General features: G+C 32.8%; 8 non-coding genes across 8 annotated transcripts; all 8 read right to left on the bottom strand.

Moving 5' to 3' along the window:
• Positions 1 to 357: 357 nt before the first annotated feature.
• Positions 358 to 429, bottom strand: TRNAP-UGG (transfer RNA proline (anticodon UGG)). Its single transcript has one exon. It is a non-coding gene; the product is annotated as a tRNA-Pro (tRNA).
• Positions 430 to 2,140: 1,711 nt separating this feature from the next.
• TRNAP-UGG (transfer RNA proline (anticodon UGG)) lies at positions 2,141 to 2,212 on the bottom strand. Its single transcript has one exon. It is a non-coding gene; the product is annotated as a tRNA-Pro (tRNA).
• A 3,494-nt stretch (positions 2,213 to 5,706) lies between these two features.
• TRNAP-UGG (transfer RNA proline (anticodon UGG)) lies at positions 5,707 to 5,778 on the bottom strand. The gene has a single exon. It is a non-coding gene; the product is annotated as a tRNA-Pro (tRNA).
• Positions 5,779 to 7,488: 1,710 nt separating this feature from the next.
• On the bottom strand, positions 7,489 to 7,560 carry TRNAP-UGG (transfer RNA proline (anticodon UGG)). Its single transcript has one exon. It is a non-coding gene; the product is annotated as a tRNA-Pro (tRNA).
• Positions 7,561 to 9,272: 1,712 nt separating this feature from the next.
• On the bottom strand, positions 9,273 to 9,344 carry TRNAP-UGG (transfer RNA proline (anticodon UGG)). Its single transcript has one exon. It is a non-coding gene; the product is annotated as a tRNA-Pro (tRNA).
• A 1,712-nt stretch (positions 9,345 to 11,056) lies between these two features.
• On the bottom strand, positions 11,057 to 11,128 carry TRNAP-UGG (transfer RNA proline (anticodon UGG)). Its single transcript has one exon. It is a non-coding gene; the product is annotated as a tRNA-Pro (tRNA).
• A 1,710-nt stretch (positions 11,129 to 12,838) lies between these two features.
• TRNAP-UGG (transfer RNA proline (anticodon UGG)) lies at positions 12,839 to 12,910 on the bottom strand. The gene has a single exon. It is a non-coding gene; the product is annotated as a tRNA-Pro (tRNA).
• A 1,712-nt stretch (positions 12,911 to 14,622) lies between these two features.
• On the bottom strand, positions 14,623 to 14,694 carry TRNAP-UGG (transfer RNA proline (anticodon UGG)). Its single transcript has one exon. It is a non-coding gene; the product is annotated as a tRNA-Pro (tRNA).
• Between the last annotated feature and the right edge of the window lie 295 nt (positions 14,695 to 14,989).

The raw sequence follows: 14,989 nt of genomic DNA, 5'->3' as shown, positions 1-14,989 counted from the left end.
AGGTAAGAGAAAAACCTGTAATTTAATTTTGACAGTTTTTTGTTTGTCAAAATTAGACTTTTAAGCCACTCAAGGTTACTTAGACAAAATGGAATCTATAGTTTACCCAATATACCACCAAATGGTTGACATTTTACTAAGTATGCATAAGTATATACCTTTAAAAGATGGGCTCATCCAGGATTTGTACCGGGGATCTCTCGCACCCTAAGCAAGAATCAACGAGCCCACTGTGCATGTCTTTTTTATGTATATGAATGAAATTGTAAGTAAAACTGTTTGTATACATTAGTGAGTATTTTAAAATGCTATTAAATACTATCAGATATTAAGGACTTTAAAAGTACATGAAGAGATGGGCTCGTCCGGGATTTGAACCCGGGTCCTCTCGCACCCAAAGCGAGAATCATAACCCTAGACCAACGAGCCATCTGCCCAAGGCCTTCTCATTCAGATTTTACCATTTTTAAAGTAAAACTCAAATTATTTAATAAAAAAATGCAATAAGCTGGAAAAAAAGATGTTACATTTTAAAAATACCATAACAATTTAAAAAAATTATTTGTAGCATAGCTAAAATGTTTCCTTAAGGTAAATTTTTGGTCCAAGTATGCATATTTGGAAATTTCAGTGCCAAGATTTATGGGTTCCTATAGAGTTTTAACTTTTCTGATAGCTGGAACCTAAGACTTGTCTCATACTGTGTGCAACTTAAGCATACAGACCAAGAAGAAAGAAAAAAACAAAAACCTGCAATTAATTGTTGACCTTTTTGTTTGTCAAAAAGAGACTATTCTTTTAAGCCACTCATTGTTTCTTAGAAAAAAGCATGGTAAGAGAAAAACCTGTAATTTCATTTTGACTGTTTTTTATTTGTCAAAATGAGACTTCTTTGCAGCCACTCAAAGTTACTTAGACAAAATGGAATCTACAGTTTACCCAATATACCACCAAATGGTTGACAGTTTACTAAATATGCATAAGTATATACTTTTTTTATGGATTGGCAAAAGAAAAATTCACTTGATGCTTTTGACTCAGGCAATTGACATCAATCAGATAATGGAACCATGGGATTTAAAAGAACCTGAGAAGATGGGCTCGTCTGCGATTTAATCCCAGGACCTCTCACACCCTAAGCGAGAATCATACCCCTATACCAACGAGCCTACTGTTCATGTATTTTCATGTATACTAATGAAATTGGAAGTGAAACTGTTGGAATACATTAGTATTTTAAAATACTATCAGATAATTGAACTAAGCACTTTTAAAGAACCTGAGAAAACAGGCTCATCCAGGATATGAACCTGGCACCTTTTGCACCCGTAGCAAGAATCATACACCCAGACCAACAAGCCACCAGCCAAATAATTTCTTATTCAGTTTTTACCATTTTTAAAGTAAAACTCAAATTATTTAAGAAAAAATGCAAATAGCTGGAGAAAACACAATTTCATTTAATGAAGATAAAACATTTTAAAAATAACATAACAACTTAAAACAAAAAATGTGTATGTAGCATTGCAAAAATAATAACTTAAGGTAACTTGTTATCCAAGTATGTATATTAGAAATGTGCAGTGCCAATATTTAGAGGTCCCAATAGAGTTTGGACTTTTTTTGATAGTTGGAACCTAAGACTTGTCACATACTGTGTGCAACTCAAGCATGCAGACCCAGAAGAAAGACAAAATAAACACCTGCAATTTATTGTTGATCTTTTTGTTAGTCATAATGAGACTATTCTTTTAAGCCACTCAAGGTTATTTAGAAAAAAGAAAGGTAAGAGAAAAACCTGTAATTTAATTTTGACAGTTTTTTGTTTGTCAAAATTAGACTTTTAAGCCACTCAAGGTTACTTAGACAAAATGGAATCTATAGTTTACCCAATATACCACCAAATGGTTGACATTTTACTAAGTATGCATAAGTATATACCTTTAAAAGATGGGCTCATCCGGGATTTGTACCGGGGATCTCTCGCACCCTAAGCAAGAATCAACGAGCCCACTGTGCATGTCTTTTTTATGTATATTAATGAAATTGTAAGTAAAACTGTTTGTATACATTAGTGAGTATTTTAAAATGCTATTAAATACTATCAGATATTAAGGACTTTAAAAGTACATGAAGAGATGGGCTCGTCCTGGATTTGAACCCGGGACCTCTCGCACCCAAAGCGAGAATCATACCCCTAGACCAACGAGCCATCTGCCCAAGGTCTTCTCATTCAGATTTTACCATTTTTAAAGTAAAACTCAAATTATTTAATAAAAAAATGCAATAAGCTGGAAAAAAAGATGTTACATTTTAAAAATACCATAACAATTTAAAAAAATTATTTGTAGCATAGCTAAAATGTTTCCTTAAGGTAAATTTTTGGTCCAAGTATGCATATTTGGAAATTTCAGTGCCAAGATTTATGGGTTCCTATAGAGTATTAACTTTTCTGATAGCTGGAACCTAAGACTTGTCTCATACTGTGTGCAACTTAAGCATACAGACCAAGAAGAAAGAAAAAAACAAAAACCTGCAATTAATTGTTGACCTTTTTGTTTGTCAAAAAGAGACTATTCTTTTAAGCCACTCATTGTTTCTTAGAAAAAAGCATGGTAAGAGAAAAACCTGTAATTTCATTTTGACTGTTTTTTATTTGTCAAAATGAGACTTCTTTGCAGCAACTCAAAGTTACTTAGACAAAATGGAATCTACAGTTTACCCAATATACCACCAAATGGTTGACAGTTTACTAAATATGCATAAGTATATACTTTTTTTATGGATTGGCAAAAGAAAAATTCACTTGATGCTTTTGATTTAGGCAATTGACATCAATCAGATAATGGAACCATGGGATTTAAAAGAACCTGAGAAGATGGGCTCGTCTGCGATTTAATCCCAGGACCTCTCGCACCCTAAGCGAGAATCATACCCCTATACCAACGAGCCTACTGTTCATGTATTTTCATGTATACTAATGAAATTGGAAGTGAAACTGTTGGAATACATTAGTATTTTAAAATACTATCAGATAATTGAACTAAGCACTTTTAAAGAACCTGAGAAAACAGGCTCATCCAGGATATGAACCTGGCACCTTTTGCACCCGTAGCAAGAATCATACACCCAGACCAACAAGCCACCAGCCAAATAATTTCTTATTCAGTTTTTACCATTTTTAAAGTAAAACTCAAATTATTTAAGAAAAAATGCAAATAGCTGGAGAAAACACAATTTCATTTAATGAAGATAAAACATTTTAAAAATAACATAACAACTTAAAACAAAAAATGTGTATGTAGCATTGCAAAAATAATAACTTAAGGTTACTTGTTATCCAAGTATGTATATTAGAAATGTGCAGTGCCAATATTTAGAGGTCCCAATAGAGTTTGGACTTTTTTTGATAGTTGGAACCTAAGACTTGTCACATACTGTGTGCAACTCAAGCATGCAGACACAGAAGAAAGACAAAATAAACACCTGCAATTTATTGTTGATCTTTTTGTTAGTCATAATGAGACTATTCTTTTAAGCCACTCAAGGTTATTTAGAAAAAAGAAAGGTAAGAGAAAAACCTGTAATTTAATTTTGACAGTTTTTTGTTTGTCAAAATTAGACTTTTAAGCCACTCAAGGTTACTTAGACAAAATGGAATCTATAGTTTACCCAATATACCACCAAATGGTTGACATTTTACTAAGTATGCATAAGTATATACCTTTAAAAGATGGGCTCATCCAGGATTTGTACCGGGGATCTCTCGCACCCTAAGCAAGAATCAACGAGCCCACTGTGCATGTCTTTTTTATGTATATGAATGAAATTGTAAGTAAAACTGTTTGTATACATTAGTGAGTATTTTAAAATGCTATTAAATACTATCAGATATTAAGGACTTTAAAAGTACATGAAGAGATGGGCTCGTCTGGGATTTGAACCCGGGTCCTCTCGCACCCAAAGCGAGAATCATAACCCTAGACCAACGAGCCATCTGCCCAAGGCCTTCTCATTCAGATTTTACCATTTTTAAAGTAAAACTCAAATTATTTAATAAAAAAATGCAATAAGCTGGAAAAAAAGATGTTACATTTTAAAAATACCATAACAATTTAAAAAAATTATTTGTAGCATAGCTAAAATGTTTCCTTAAGGTAAATTTTTGGTCCAAGTATGCATATTTGGAAATTTCAGTGCCAAGATTTATGGGTTCCTATAGAGTTTTAACTTTTCTGATAGCTGGAACCTAAGACTTGTCTCATACTGTGTGCAACTTAAGCATACAGACCAAGAAGAAAGAAAAAAACAAAAACCTGCAATTAATTGTTGACCTTTTTGTTTGTCAAAAAGAGACTATTCTTTTAAGCCACTCATTGTTTCTTAGAAAAAAGCATGGTAAGAGAAAAACCTGTAATTTCATTTTGACTGTTTTTTATTTGTCAAAATGAGACTTCTTTGCAGCCACTCAAAGTTACTTAGACAAAATGGAATCTACAGTTTACCCAATATACCACCAAATGGTTGACAGTTTACTAAATATGCATAAGTATATACTTTTTTTATGGATTGGCAAAAGAAAAATTCACTTGATGCTTTTGACTCAGGCAATTGACATCAATCAGATAATGGAACCATGGGATTTAAAAGAACCTGAGAAGATGGGCTCGTCTGCGATTTAATCCCAGGACCTCTCACACCCTAAGCGAGAATCATACCCCTATACCAACGAGCCTACTGTTCATGTATTTTCATGTATACTAATGAAATTGGAAGTGAAACTGTTGGAATACATTAGTATTTTAAAATACTATCAGATAATTGAACTAAGCACTTTTAAAGAACCTGAGAAAACAGGCTCATCCAGGATATGAACCTGGCACCTTTTGCACCCGTAGCAAGAATCATACACCCAGACCAACAAGCCACCAGCCAAATAATTTCTTATTCAGTTTTTACCATTTTTAAAGTAAAACTCAAATTATTTAAGAAAAAATGCAAATAGCTGGAGAAAACACAATTTCATTTAATGAAGATAAAACATTTTAAAAATAACATAACAACTTAAAACAAAAAATGTGTATGTAGCATTGCAAAAATAATAACTTAAGGTTACTTGTTATCCAAGTATGTATATTAGAAATGTGCAGTGCCAATATTTAGAGGTCCCAATAGAGTTTGGACTTTTTTTGATAGTTGGAACCTAAGACTTGTCACATACTGTGTGCAACTCAAGCATGCAGACCCAGAAGAAAGACAAAATAAACACCTGCAATTTATTGTTGATCTTTTTGTTAGTCATAATGAGACTATTCTTTTAAGCCACTCAAGGTTATTTAGAAAAAAGAAAGGTAAGAGAAAAACCTGTAATTTAATTTTGACAGTTTTTTGTTTGTCAAAATTAGACTTTTAAGCCACTCAAGGTTACTTAGACAAAATGGAATCTATAGTTTACCCAATATACCACCAAATGGTTGACATTTTACTAAGTATGCATAAGTATATACCTTTAAAAGATGGGCTCATCCGGGATTTGTACCGGGGATCTCTCGCACCCTAAGCAAGAATCAACGAGCCCACTGTGCATGTCTTTTTTATGTATATTAATGAAATTGTAAGTAAAACTGTTTGTATACATTAGTGAGTATTTTAAAATGCTATTAAATACTATCAGATATTAAGGACTTTAAAAGTACATGAAGAGATGGGCTCGTCCTGGATTTGAACCCGGGACCTCTCGCACCCAAAGCGAGAATCATACCCCTAGACCAACGAGCCATCTGCCCAAGGTCTTCTCATTCAGATTTTACCATTTTTAAAGTAAAACTCAAATTATTTAATAAAAAAATGCAATAAGCTGGAAAAAAAGATGTTACATTTTAAAAATACCATAACAATTTAAAAAAATTATTTGTAGCATAGCTAAAATGTTTCCTTAAGGTAAATTTTTGGTCCAAGTATGCATATTTGGAAATTTCAGTGCCAAGATTTATGGGTTCCTATAGAGTTTTAACTTTTCTGATAGCTGGAACCTAAGACTTGTCTCATACTGTGTGCAACTTAAGCATACAGACCAAGAAGAAAGAAAAAAACAAAAACCTGCAATTAATTGTTGTCCTTTTTGTTTGTCAAAAAGAGACTATTCTTTTAAGCCACTCATTGTTTCTTAGAAAAAAGCATGGTAAGAGAAAAACCTGTAATTTCATTTTGACTTTTTTATTTGTCAAAATGAGACTTCTTTGCAGCCACTCAAAGTTACTTAGACAAAATGGAATCTACAGTTTACCCAATATACCACCAAATGGTTGACAGTTTACTAAATATGCATAAGTATATACTTTTTTTTATGGATTGGCAAAAGAAAAATTCACTTGATGCTTTTGACTCAGGCAATTGACATCAATCAGATAATGGAACCATGGGATTTAAAAGAACCTGAGAAGATGGGCTCGTCTGCGATTTAATCCCAGGACCTCTCGCACCCTAAGCGAGAATCATACCCCTATACCAACGAGCCTACTTTTCATGTATTTTCATGTATACTAATGAAATTGGAAGTGAAACTGTTGGAATACATTAGTATTTTAAAATACTATCAGATAATTGAACTAAGCACTTTTAAAGAACCTGAGAAAACAGGCTCATCCAGGATATGAACCTGGCACCTTTTGCACCCGAAGCAAGAATCATACACCCAGACCAACAAGCCACTAGCCAAATAATTTCTTATTCAGTTTTTACCATTTTTAAAGTAAAACTCAAATTATTTAAGAAAAAATGCAAATAGCTGGAGAAAACACAATTTCATTTAATGAAGATAAAACATTTTAAAAATAACATAACAACTTAAAACAAAAAATGTGTATGTAGCATTGCAAACATAATAACTTATGGTTACTTGTTATCCAAGTATGTATATTAGAAATGTGCAGTGCCAATATTTAGAGGTCCCAATAGAGTTTGGACTTTTTTTGATAGTTGGAACCTAAGACTTGTCACATACTGTGTGCAACTCAAGCATGCAGACCCAGAAGAAAGACAAAATAAACACCTGCAATTTATTGTTGATCTTTTTGTTAGTCATAATGAGACTATTCTTTTAAGCCACTCAGGGTTATTTAGAAAAAAGAAAGGTAAGAGAAAAACCTGTAATTTAATTTTGACAGTTTTTTGTTTGTCAAAATTAGACTTTTAAGCCACTCAAGGTTACTTAGACAAAATGGAATCTATAGTTTACCCAATATACCACCAAATGGTTGACATTTTACTAAGTATGCATAAGTATATACCTTTAAAAGATGGGCTCATCCGGGATTTGTACCGGGGATCTCTCGCACCCTAAGCAAGAATCAACGAGCCCACTGTGCATGTCTTTTTTATGTATATTAATGAAATTGTAAGTAAAACTGTTTGTATACATTAGTGAGTATTTTAAAATACTATTAAATACTATCAGATATTAAGGACTTTAAAAGTACATGAAGAGATGGGCTCGTCCAGGATTTGAACCCGGGACCTCTCACACCCAAAGCGAGAATCATACCCCTAGACCAACGAGCCATCTGCCCAAGGTCTTCTCATTCAGATTTTACCATTTTTAAAGTAAAACTCAAATTATTTAATAAAAAAAATGCAATAAGCTGGAAAAAAAGATGTTACATTTTAAAAATACCATAACAATTTAAAAAAATTATTTGTAGCATAGCTAAAATGTTTCCTTAAGGTAAATTTTTGGTCCAAGTATGCATATTTGGAATTTTCAGTGCCAAGATTTATGGGTTCCTATAGAGTTTTAACTTTTCTGATAGCTGGAACCTAAGACTTGTCTCATACTGTGTGCAACTTAAGCATACAGACCAAGAAGAAAGAAAAAAACAAAAACCTGCAATTAATTGTTGACCTTTTTGTTTGTCAAAAAGAGACTATTCTTTTAAGCCACTCATTGTTTCTTAGAAAAAAGCATGGTAAGAGAAAAACCTGTAATTTCATTTTGACTGTTTTTTATTTGTCAAAATGAGACTTCTTTGCAGCCACTCAAAGTTACTTAGACAAAATGGAATCTACAGTTTACCCAATATACCACCAAATGGTTGACAGTTTACTAAATATGCATAAGTATATACTTTTTTTATGGATTGGCAAAAGAAAAATTCACTTGATGCTTTTGATTTAGGCAATTGACATCAATCAGATAATGGAACCATGGGATTTAAAAGAACCTGAGAAGATGGGCTCGTCTGCGATTTAATCCCAGGACCTCTCGCACCCTAAGCGAGAATCATACCCCTATACCAACGAGCCTACTGTTCATGTATTTTCATGTATACTAATGAAATTGGAAGTGAAACTGTTGGAATACATTAGTATTTTAAAATACTATCAGATAATTGAACTAAGCACTTTTAAAGAACCTGAGAAAACAGGCTCATCCAGGATATGAACCTGGCACCTTTTGCACCCGTAGCAAGAATCATACACCCAGACCAACAAGCCACCAGCCAAATAATTTCTTATTCAGCTTTTACCATTTTTAAAGTAAAACTCAAATTATTTAAGAAAAAATGCAAATAGCTGGAGAAAACACAATTTCATTTAATGAAGATAAAACATTTTAAAAATAACATAACAACTTAAAACAAAAAATGTGTATGTAGCATTGCAAAAATAATAACTTAAGGTTACTTGTTATCCAAGTATGTATATTAGAAATGTGCAGTGCCAATATTTAGAGGTCCCAATAGAGTTTGGACTTTTTTTGATAGTTGGAACCTAAGACTTGTCACATACTGTGTGCAACTCAAGCATGCAGACCCAGAAGAAAGACAAAATAAACACCTGCAATTTATTGTTGATCTTTTTGTTAGTCATAATGAGACTATTCTTTTAAGCCACTCAAGGTTATTTAGAAAAAAGAAAGGTAAGAGAAAAACCTGTAATTTAATTTTGACAGTTTTTTGTTTGTCAAAATTAGACTTTTAAGCCACTCAAGGTTACTTAGACAAAATGGAATCTATAGTTTACCCAATATACCACCAAATGGTTGACATTTTACTAAGTATGCATAAGTATATACCTTTAAAAGATGGGCTCATCCAGGATTTGTACCGGGGATCTCTCGCACCCTATGCAAGAATCAACGAGCCCACTGTGCATGTCTTTTTTATGTATATGAATGAAATTGTAAGTAAAACTGTTTGTATACATTAGTGAGTATTTTAAAATGCTATTAAATACTATCAGATATTAAGGACTTTAAAAGTACATGAAGAGATGGGCTCGTCCGGGATTTGAACCCGGGTCCTCTCGCACCCAAAGCGAGAATCATAACCCTAGACCAACGAGCCATCTGCCCAAGGTCTTCTCATTCAGATTTTACCATTTTTAAAGTAAAACTCAAATTATTTAATAAAAAAATGCAATAAGCTGGAAAAAAAAGATGTTACATTTTAAAAATACCATAACAATTTAAAAAAATTATTTGTAGCATAGCTAAAATGTTTCCTTAAGGTAAATTTTTGGTCCAAGTATGCATATTTGGAAATTTCAGTGCCAAGATTTATGGGTTCCTATAGAGTTTTAACTTTTCTGATAGCTGGAACCTAAGACTTGTCTCATACTGTGTGCAACTTAAGCATACAGACCAAGAAGAAAGAAAAAAACAAAAACCTGCAATTAATTGTTGACCTTTTTGTTTGTCAAAAAGAGACTATTCTTTTAAGCCACTCATTGTTTCTTAGAAAAAAGCATGGTAAGAGAAAAACCTGTAATTTCATTTTGACTGTTTTTTATTTGTCAAAATGAGACTTCTTTGCAGCCACTCAAAGTTACTTAGACAAAATGGAATCTACAGTTTACCCAATATACCACCAAATGGTTGACAGTTTACTAAATATGCATAAGTATATACTTTTTTTATGGATTGGCAAAAGAAAAATTCACTTGATGCTTTTGACTCAGGCAATTGACATCAATCAGATAATGGAACCATGGGATTTAAAAGAACCTGAGAAGATGGGCTCGTCTGCGATTTAATCCCAGGACCTCTCACACCCTAAGCGAGAATCATACCCCTATACCAACGAGCCTACTGTTCATGTATTTTCATGTATACTAATGAAATTGGAAGTGAAACTGTTGGAATACATTAGTATTTTAAAATACTATCAGATAATTGAACTAAGCACTTTTAAAGAACCTGAGAAAACAGGCTCATCCAGGATATGAACCTGGCACCTTTTGCACCCGAAGCAAGAATCATACACCCAGACCAACAAGCCACTAGCCAAATAATTTCTTATTCAGTTTTTACCATTTTTAAAGTAAAACTCAAATTATTTAAGAAAAAATGCAAATAGCTGGAGAAAACACAATTTCATTTAATGAAGATGAAACATTTTAAAAATAACATAACAACTTAAAACAAAAAATGTGTATGTAGCATTGCAAAAATAATAACTTAAGGTTACTTGTTATCCAAGTATGTATATTAGAAATGTGCAGTGCCAATATTTAGAGGTCCCAATAGAGTTTGGACTTTTTTTGATAGTTGGAACCTAAGACTTGTCACATACTGTGTGCAACTCAAGCATGCAGACCCAGAAGAAAGACAAAATAAACACCTGCAATTTATTGTTGATCTTTTTGTTAGTCATAATGAGACTATTCTTTTAAGCCACTCAAGGTTATTTAGAAAAAAGAAAGGTAAGAGAAAAACCTGTAATTTAATTTTGACAGTTTTTTGTTTGTCAAAATTAGACTTTTAAGCCACTCAAGGTTACTTAGACAAAATGGAATCTATAGTTTACCCAATATACCACCAAATGGTTGACATTTTACTAAGTATGCATAAGTATATACCTTTAAAAGATGGGCTCATCCAGGATTTGTACCGGGGATCTCTCGCACCCTAAGCAAGAATCAACGAGCCCACTGTGCATGTCTTTTTTATGTATATTAATGAAATTGTAAGTAAAACTGTTTGTATACATTAGTGAGTATTTTAAAATGCTATTAAATACTATCAGATATTAAGGACTTTAAAAGTACATGAAGAAATGGGCTCGTCCGGGATTTGAACCCGGGACCTCTCGCACCCAAAGCGAGAATCATACCCCTAGACCAACGAGCCATCTGCCCAAGGTCTTCTCATTCAGATTTTACCATTTTTAAAGTAAAACTCAAATTATTTAATAAAAAAATGCAATAAGCTGGAAAAAAAGATGTTACATTTTAAAAATACCATAACAATTTAAAAAAATTATTTGTAGCATAGCTAAAATGTTTCCTTAAGGTAAATTTTTGGTCCAAGTATGCATATTTGGAAATTTCAGTGCCAAGATTTATGGGTTCCTATAGAGTTTTAACTTTTCTGATAGCTGGAACCTAAGACTTGTCTCATACTGTGTGCAACTTAAGCATACAGACCAAGAAGAAAGAAAAAAACAAAAACCTGCAATTAATTGTTGTCCTTTTTGTTTGTCAAAAAGAGACTATTCTTTTAAGCCACTCATTGTTTCTTAGAAAAAAGCATGGTAAGAGAAAAACCTGTAATTTCATTTTGACTTTTTTATTTGTCAAAATGAGACTTCTTTGCAGCCACTCAAAGTTACTTAGACAAAATGGAATCTACAGTTTACCCAATATACCACCAAATGGTTGACAGTTTACTAAATATGCATAAGTATATACTTTTTTTTATGGATTGGCAAAAGAAAAATTCACTTGATGCTTTTGACTCAGGCAATTGACATCAATCAGATAATGGAACCATGGGATTTAAAAGAACCTGAGAAGATGGGCTCGTCTGCGATTTAATCCCAGGACCTCTCGCACCCTAAGCGAGAATCATACCCCTATACCAACGAGCCTACTTTTCATGTATTTTCATGTATACTAATGAAATTGGAAGTGAAACTGTTGGAATACATTAGTATTTTAAAATACTATCAGATAATTGAACTAAGCACTTTTAAAGAACCTGAGAAAACAGGCTCATCCAGGATATGAACCTGGCACCTTTTGCACCCGAAGCAAGAATCATACACCCAGACCAACAAGCCACTAGCCAAATAATTTCTTATTCAGTTTTTACCATTTTTAAAGTAAAACTCAAATTATTTAAGAAAAAATGCAAATAGCTGGAGAAAACACAATTTCATTTAATGAAGATAAAACATTTTAAAAATAACATAACAACTTAAAACAAAAAATGTGTATGTAGCATTGCAAACATAATAACTTATGGTTACTTGTTATCCAAGTATGTATATTAGAAATGTGCAGTGCCAATATTTAGAGGTCCCAATAGAGTTTGGACTTTTTTTGATAGTTGGAACCTAAGACTTGTCACATACTGTGTGCAACTCAAGCATGCAGACCCAGAAGAAAGACAAAATAAACACCTGCAATTTATTGTTGATCTTTTTGTTAGTCATAATGAGACTATTCTTTTAAGCCACTCAGGGTTATTTAGAAAAAAGAAAGGTAAGAGAAAAACCTGTAATTTAATTTTGACAGTTTTTTGTTTGTCAAAATTAGACTTTTAAGCCACTCAAGGTTACTTAGACAAAATGGAATCTATAGTTTACCCAATATACCACCAAATGGTTGACATTTTACTAAGTATGCATAAGTATATACCTTTAAAAGATGGGCTCATCCGGGATTTGTACCGGGGATCTCTCGCACCCTAAGCAAGAATCAACGAGCCCACTGTGCATGTCTTTTTTATGTATATTAATGAAATTGTAAGTAAAACTGTTTGTATACATTAGTGAGTATTTTAAAATACTATTAAATACTATCAGATATTAAGGACTTTAAAAGTACATGAAGAGATGGGCTCGTCCAGGATTTGAACCCGGGACCTCTCACACCCAAAGCGAGAATCATACCCCTAGACCAACGAGCCATCTGCCCAAGGTCTTCTCATTCAGATTTTACCATTTTTAAAGTAAAACTCAAATTATTTAATAAAAAAAATGCAATAAGCTGGAAAAAAAGATGTTACATTTTAAAAATACCATAACAATTTAAAAAAATTATTTGTAGCATAGCTAAAATGTTTCCTTAAGGTAAATTTTTGGTCCAAGTATGCATATTTGGAATTTTCAGTGCCAAGATTTATGGGTTCCTATAGAGTTTTAACTTTTCTGATAGCTGGAACCTAAGACTTGTCTCATACTGTGTGCAACTTAAGCATACAGACCAAGAAGAAAGAAAAAAACAAAAACCTGCAATTAATTGTTGACCTTTTTGTTTGTCAAAAAGAGACTATTCTTTTAAGCCACTCATTGTTTCTTAGAAAAAAGCATGGTAAGAGAAAAACCTGTAATTTCATTTTGACTGTTTTTTATTTGTCAAAATGAGACTTCTTTGCAGCCACTCAAAGTTACTTAGACAAAATGGAATCTACAGTTTACCCAATATACCACCAAATGGTTGACAGTTTACTAAATATGCATAAGTATATACTTTTTTTATGGATTGGCAAAAGAAAAATTCACTTGATGCTTTTGATTTAGGCAATTGACATCAATCAGATAATGGAACCATGGGATTTAAAAGAACCTGAGAAGATGGGCTCGTCTGCGATTTAATCCCAGGACCTCTCGCACCCTAAGCGAGAATCATACCCCTATACCAACGAGCCTACTGTTCATGTATTTTCATGTATACTAATGAAATTGGAAGTGAAACTGTTGGAATACATTAGTATTTTAAAATACTATCAGATAATTGAACTAAGCACTTTTAAAGAACCTGAGAAAACAGGCTCATCCAGGATATGAACCTGGCACCTTTTGCACCCGTAGCAAGAATCATACACCCAGACCAACAAGCCACCAGCCAAATAATTTCTTATTCAGCTTTTACCATTTTTAAAGTAAAACTCAAATTATTTAAGAAAAAATGCAAATAGCTGGAGAAAACACAATTTCATTTAATGAAGATAAAACATTTTAAAAATAACATAACAACTTAAAACAAAAAATGTGTATGTAGCATTGCAAAAATAATAACTTAAGGTTACTTGTTATCCAAGTATGTATATTAGAAATGTGCAGTGCCAATATTTAGAGGTCCCAATAGAGTTTGGACTTTTTTTGATAGTTGGAACCTAAGACTTGTCACATACTGTGTGCAACTCAAGCATGCAGACCCAGAAGAAAGACAAAATAAACACCTGCAATTTATTGTTGATCTTTTTGTTAGTCATAATGAGACTATTCTTTTAAGCCACTCAAGGTTATTTAGAAAAAAGAAAGGTAAGAGAAAAACCTGTAATTTAATTTTGACAGTTTTTTGTTTGTCAAAATTAGACTTTTAAGCCACTCAAGGTTACTTAGACAAAATGGAATCTATAGTTTACCCAATATACCACCAAATGGTTGACATTTTACTAAGTATGCATAAGTATATACCTTTAAAAGATGGGCTCATCCAGGATTTGTACCGGGGATCTCTCGCACCCTATGCAAGAATCAACGAGCCCACTGTGCATGTCTTTTTTATGTATATGAATGAAATTGTAAGTAAAACTGTTTGTATACATTAGTGAGTATTTTAAAATGCTATTAAATACTATCAGATATTAAGGACTTTAAAAGTACATGAAGAGATGGGCTCGTCCGGGATTTGAACCCGGGTCCTCTCGCACCCAAAGCGAGAATCATAACCCTAGACCAACGAGCCATCTGCCCAAGGTCTTCTCATTCAGATTTTACCATTTTTAAAGTAAAACTCAAATTATTTAATAAAAAAATGCAATAAGCTGGAAAAAAAAGATGTTACATTTTAAAAATACCATAACAATTTAAAAAAATTATTTGTAGCATAGCTAAAATGTTTCCTTAAGGTAAATTTTTGGTCCAAGTATGCATATTTGGAAATTTCAGTGCCAAGATTTATGGGTTCCTATAGAGTTTTAACTTTTCTGATAGCTGGAACCTAAGACTTGTCTCATACTGTGTGCAACTTAAGCATACAG

This window comes from Pseudophryne corroboree, chromosome 3 (genome assembly GCF_028390025.1).
Source record: "Pseudophryne corroboree isolate aPseCor3 chromosome 3, aPseCor3.hap2, whole genome shotgun sequence".
In the NCBI taxonomy this organism is placed as follows: Eukaryota; Metazoa; Chordata; class Amphibia; order Anura; family Myobatrachidae; genus Pseudophryne; species Pseudophryne corroboree.
The sequence above is the reverse complement of the archived record's forward strand: the minus strand, read 5'-3'. Positions and strand labels throughout refer to the sequence as shown.